Here is a 6,000-nt window from a genome sequence, read left to right on the forward strand (position 1 = left end):
CTCAGCTGCGCCTAACGACTTCCCTCCCTCCCATCCGATGGTTTACAAAGTTAAACTTTACATCTTTACATTTCACTTCGTTTCCTCTCCTTGTTATATCATTACCTAAAATATTACGTCACTCAGCCTGAATAGGCAGCAATTTCATCTTACAAATCTTCAGATAACCCTGCTAATGATGTTAATTGCTCATAGTTGTCTTTCAAATATAATATCAATTTGTTCCAGTCCTCTTGGAATGCTTGGTCTCACTGGTTCTGGGTTCTTCCCATCAATTCCGCCAGTTCTGCAAAGTCCCTCAGCTCCACCTGCCCTCTTCTTTTGTTGGTAACTCCTGTTGTTTCCATCCTTTGGGCTAACAAAATTCTGGCTGCAGTTGTTTCATATAAGAATTGTTTTTTATCTTGTCTCAGTCTCTCTCTACCCACTCTCCCCAATAAAAACGCTTCTGGTTTTTTTTTTTAACAAAAGTGCTTTTAAACATTTTCTTTAGTTCATTGTATATCATTTCCCAGAAAGCTTTTACCTACCTCTTTACATGTCCACCACATATGGTAAAAAGTACCTCCTTTTCCTTACACTTCCAACTTTCATTTTTTGTTCTATACATTTTGGCCAGTTTAACCGGTGTTAAATACCACCTATACATCATTTAAAAAAAAAACCACTGTAAAAATGTTAGAACTCTAGTTGGTTTGGAGTTAGCTCAGCAGTTAAAGCTTATAATGAGAAGAATTTGAATGTTTAATCAGTTAGAGGGAAAAAAGAATATGCAGCAGGAATGGGAAACTTTAGGGAGCCATGGAAGGATGGACAGGAAGTCGATGGAATAGAATTATGGATTGGTGTAACACATCTATTTTTTATTTTTCTTTCACTTTTTTCTTTTTTATTCTTCAGTTCTGTATTTTGTATTTTTATAAATTCACCAATAAAAATTAAAAAGAAAAATAACCAAGAGTTGGAAGGGACCCCAAGGGTCATCCAGTCCAGCCCCCTGCAATGCAAGAATCCTGCCCACGGCCGTCCCTGAATGGTCTCGAAAGAAGAACAAGCCATGCCGCACGGTCGCTTGCTCAAATGGCTCTGCCACCGCGGTCAGAGGCAGCAATGCTTCTCTAAATTCCACTTGCTGGAAACCGCAGGAGGGGTCTTGTGTTCGAATCCTGCTTGGTTTCCCACAGCCGTATCGGTGACCACTGTGAGAACAGGATGCTGGGCCCCCTTTGGCCAGATCCAGAAGCAGCCACAGGGATCGTCTTATTTTCTTGGGAGCTCAGTGCCTCCTTACGAGTTGCCTCATTTGTTGGGGTTGGTTTCACCTGTTTTTGAGAAGGTACTTTGTTGTTCATTTTAAAAAATATTTTTAATTGGCTTTTGTATAATAGAGAGCAAGCGTAGTGTAGGAATTAGAGCGTCGCACTAGGGACCCACGAGACCAGGGTTCAAATCCTCCACTGAGTCACAAAGTTCACTGGGTGTGACCTGGGGGCCCAGTTGCTGCCTCTCAGAGCAACCCACCTGGCAAAGTTGTTGTGGACATTAAATGGCAGGAGCTGATGGCAGCTGTGCAGTCCAAAGCCCCTGGGGATCACCAGATTGGGGGAGGCTGGTCTGTGCAATTTTTAATTTTTAAATATATCTTTATAATTTTATAATTTATATATTTTTTAATTTTATACATTTTAACACAAACATTTCAAACATTAAAATACAAGGTTCTTTTGAACCTTCAGACCTCCTCCCCTCCCTCCATGGGTTCCATGTTTAAGATTAAATTTGCCGCATCTTTTACCCTTATCCACCTGTTAAATAACCGTAATTATCATAAATAATTCCACATTAAATGTGTCATTACATCCCTGCCAAATATTTTAACTGTTTACAGTTAAATAATTTACAAATTTACTCCAGCTTGATCTTCCTGGTTTCGGATCTTCCCCATCAGTTTCTCCATCTCCACATACTCCATCAATTTGTGCCAAGGAAATAAGCAACTATCCTACTTTTAAAAGACATCTGAAGGCAGCCCTGTTTAGGGAAGTTTTTAATGTGTAGTGCTGTATTGTTTTTTTAATATTCGATTGGGAGCCGCCCAGAGTGGCTGGGGAAACCCAGCCAGATGGGCGGGGTATAAATTATTATTATTGTTGTTGTTGTTGTTGTTGTTGTTGTTGTTGTTGTTGTTATTTCACCTGACATTCTCCTTCCTTCCATCTCTGGGCTAGTAGCATTCTGGCTGCTGTCATTGTATACATAAAAAGTCTTTTATCTTACCTTGGTAGCTCTTCACCTATTATACCTAAAGCTAAAGGTAAAGGACCCCTGACAGTTAAATACGACTCTGGGGTTGTGGCACTCATCTCTGCTTTCAGGCCGAGGGAGCCGGTGTTTGTCCGCACACAGCTTTCCGGGTCATGTGGCCAGTATGGCTAAACCGCTTCTGGCGCAACGGAACACCGTGACGGAAACCAGAGCGCACGGAAACGCCATTTACCTTCCCACCAGAGCAATACCTATTTATCTACTTGCACTGGAGTGCTTTTGAACTGCTAGGTTGGCAGGAGCAGGGACTGAGCAACGGGAGCTCACCCTGTTGCGGGGATTTGAACCGCCGACCTTCTAGTCAGCAAGCCCAAGAGGCTCATGGGTAGACAACCTAAGCCCCGGGGGCTGGATCCGGCCCAATCGCCTTCTAAATCTGGCCCACGGACAGTCTAGGAATCAGCATGTTTTTACATGAGTAGAATGTGTGCTTTTATTTAAAATGCATCTCTGGGTTATTTGTGGGGCATAGGAATTTGTTCATTTCCCACCCCAAAATATAGTCCGGCCCCCCACAAGGTCTGAGGGACAGTGGACCGGCCCCCTGCTGAAAAAGTTTGCTGACCCCTGGTTTATACCTAATAGAGGCTGGTCCGTGCAATTGGTCCGGTGGGCTGGAAAGCCGAGTTCACAAAAGGAAAGTCAGGCAGTCTTGCCATGGCTGCATGTTCTCTTGCAAAGCAGTGACGCTACAGCCCAGCAGCCCTGAAGCGAATGCAGCGCAGCCACGCTCTGAGCCTGCAAAACCGGGCGCCTGAAAGCTTCCTCTATAAATACCCCCACCCTGGCCACCATGCGAAAGGAGTCTGGAGACTCAGCACAGCAGCAGCAGCAGCAGAGTGTTAATTAGCCGCCGTTAATTGCGTAATTAACTGACAGAGCTCAGCCGAGGAAGGAGGGGAGTGGTGGCAGTGGGTGGGTTTTCTGTGGGGGCCTGTCTGGCCCCTCGCCCCTGGCTGAAAGGCAAAGCTAAAGGCAGGAGGAGGCAGCCTGGGTGCTGACCCAGCAGGAGGGTGCCTCGCCCTTGCCTCCAGAGTGTGTTGTGCTCAGCTCTTTGGCTCTGCCGGGAGCAGCCCTGACCTTGGGCAAAGCAGTGCTTGCTCCATGTGCAACCGGGATGCTGCCTCTGGCTGGCAGGAGCATATTCCTTCCCCCTGAAAGGATTTGTTGTAAGAATTTTAAGGTATTTTATTTATATATAATAATTGTTATTAATGTACCAAAACAAATAAGGCCACGTGTCTGAAAAGCAGCACAGGAGGGCAGGCCTCACTCCATTTTGACTCCCAACTGACCAAGTATTTCCTTGTCTCAGGAACAAAGGGGGGGGGTTGCCCCTCCAGCTACTCAGCAGCCCTCTGCCTGAGTGATAATCTCTGGCATCCTGATACCTGTGTCAGACAAAAGGGTGTGATTAACTTGGCTGGGATATAGGGAAATGTAAATATCTTTTGTTTTACCTGATGGGTTTTTGGTGGCGGGCGAGAGGAGACATGGGGGCGGGGTCCAAGATGCTCAGATCATTGCTACCAGACCCTCCCAATTTGTGATGTAATTCTAATGTATGGAGGGGTGGTCTTGAGCTGGAGGGGGGCAATTTCAAAAAGTCTATATAGGAGCTTGCTCGCCTTTGTTGGGGGTCTTTTGCTTGCAAAACACCCTGCTGCAGCAGTTCTAATAAAGGGCTACCGCCTTGCTTTGGGAGATTTTGTATTGTCTCTATTTATTCATAAGTGCTCCTGAGAGGAGGGGAGCCCTACTAAGGCTCTCCCGCGGGTTCGTGGACTCCCTCCTGGGGCTGAACCTAATTTTTATAACAGATTCTGGGCCCTGCGGCTTGCTCATCCCTCCCACAGCTGCAACCCACAGGCAACCCTGAGCAAGCCACAGGCAACCCAGAGCCCTTTGCAGTTCTGAAATCTTCACTTACGTATGGAAGCAGGTGCATTCCGGCAGAAACAGCTCGGCTTCTCTTGAGTGACGTTAATAGCTTTGCAACACGCAAAGTGGCGCTTCATGCAATGGCTGCAAAAAAAACAACGCAAAAAAATAAGCCAGGAGAGAGATGACATTGCTATAAATTGTTTTGGAGACTCGGAGGTTTCATCCAAAGTTGAGCCACGTCTGAGCTATCGGGTGCTTTCTCCAATTTCTCTCTCTTCCTATTACTGCTGTTTGCTTTATATCAGGGGTCAGCAAACTTTTTTAGCAGGGGGCCGGTCCACTGTCCCTCAGACCTTGTGGGGGGCCGGACTATATTTTTTTGGGGGGAAATGAACGCATTCCTATGCCCCACAAATAACCCAGAGATGCATCTATATATATATATATATGTAAATGTTCCCATTGCGTGCGCGCGTGACACCACCTTGCTCCGTAACCGCTGCACCAAACAGCATCAAATTAGGACAAAGCGTAACATGACCATCAAGGAAGGATCTGGCATAATAAAAAAATTTAAAACCCACACCTGTCATGCCTAAAATATAGAATAAAGGCCCCCCAAAATGGCGCACACATTATGTGTCACCAGCAACAGAACTGAAGACTTTGAACAACAACCAATAGAAAGGCTGATTGCAGGGCAGCGTCACAGACTGTGCGCCGAACAAGAAACCTCCTTCACCTCAGTCAGCCATTTTCAGACAGCAGGGACAACCCCCCATTAATCTCCCTAGCCTCAGCCTGTGCCAAGGGCCTTACCGCCAAAAAAAACAGTTAAGAGGAAGGCCTCAACTCTTCTTAGTAGTTTCAGCTCCAGGCAGGAAAAGGTTTTTAGGCCCGGGCCATACCATTCCTTATGGCGGGGGGGGGATGTAGGATGAGAAAGCTCAGCAACTATGCTTCGCTCCCTATCCTGTCTCCACACACAATCCTTTCTGCACTGCTGTATCGCTTTAAAAACGAAACTCCAGTTTATCAGAAGAGGAAAAAGCGCCTCAAACAAATGTATAAGGACCCAACCAGTTCCCCATCACCCCTCCTTGCATCGTTATGGTCCCTTCTGACCCCAGGCTCAATGCCAGAGCGGACTGTACCATGTATCAGGTTTCCAAAGGGGGGGAGGAGATAGTAAATCTAGGGCAAGGGTTTACTGTAATTCTATGAAAGGGGCGTTTAAGAGAGAGACCAGGGTTCGAATCTCGCTCCTAAGCTCGCCGAGTGACCCTGGGCCAGCCTGAGCTACAACACAGGGTTGTTGTGGCTGGGACAAACCAGAAGTTGCACAGGGGAACTTCTTCAATTTCACTAAATCAATACAATCATTTAAAAAAACCATAAAAACCACAGCAACGCGTGGCCGGGTCAGCTAGTTTTAAATAAAAGGACACATTCTACTCATGTAAAAACACACAGATTCCTGGACCGTCCGTGGGCCAGATTGAGAAGGCGATTGGGCTGCATCCGGCCCCCGGGCCTTAGTTTGCGGACCCCTGTTTTATATTATTGGTGTATGTTTTAAATTATGGTTTGTAGTCCTATTGTGCTGGAGGAGACTTGAGAGTCCCATGGACTGCAAGAAGATCAAACTTATCCATCCTTAAAGAAATCAGCCCTGAGTGCTCACTGGAAGGACAGATCCTGAAGTTGAGGCTCCAAGACTTTGGCCACCTCATGAGAAGAGAAGACTCCTTGGAAAAGACCCTGATGTTGGGAAAGATGGAGGGCACAAGG

Source organism: Lacerta agilis, chromosome 9 (genome assembly GCF_009819535.1).
Source record: "Lacerta agilis isolate rLacAgi1 chromosome 9, rLacAgi1.pri, whole genome shotgun sequence".
NCBI classification, from domain to species: domain Eukaryota; kingdom Metazoa; phylum Chordata; class Lepidosauria; order Squamata; family Lacertidae; genus Lacerta; species Lacerta agilis.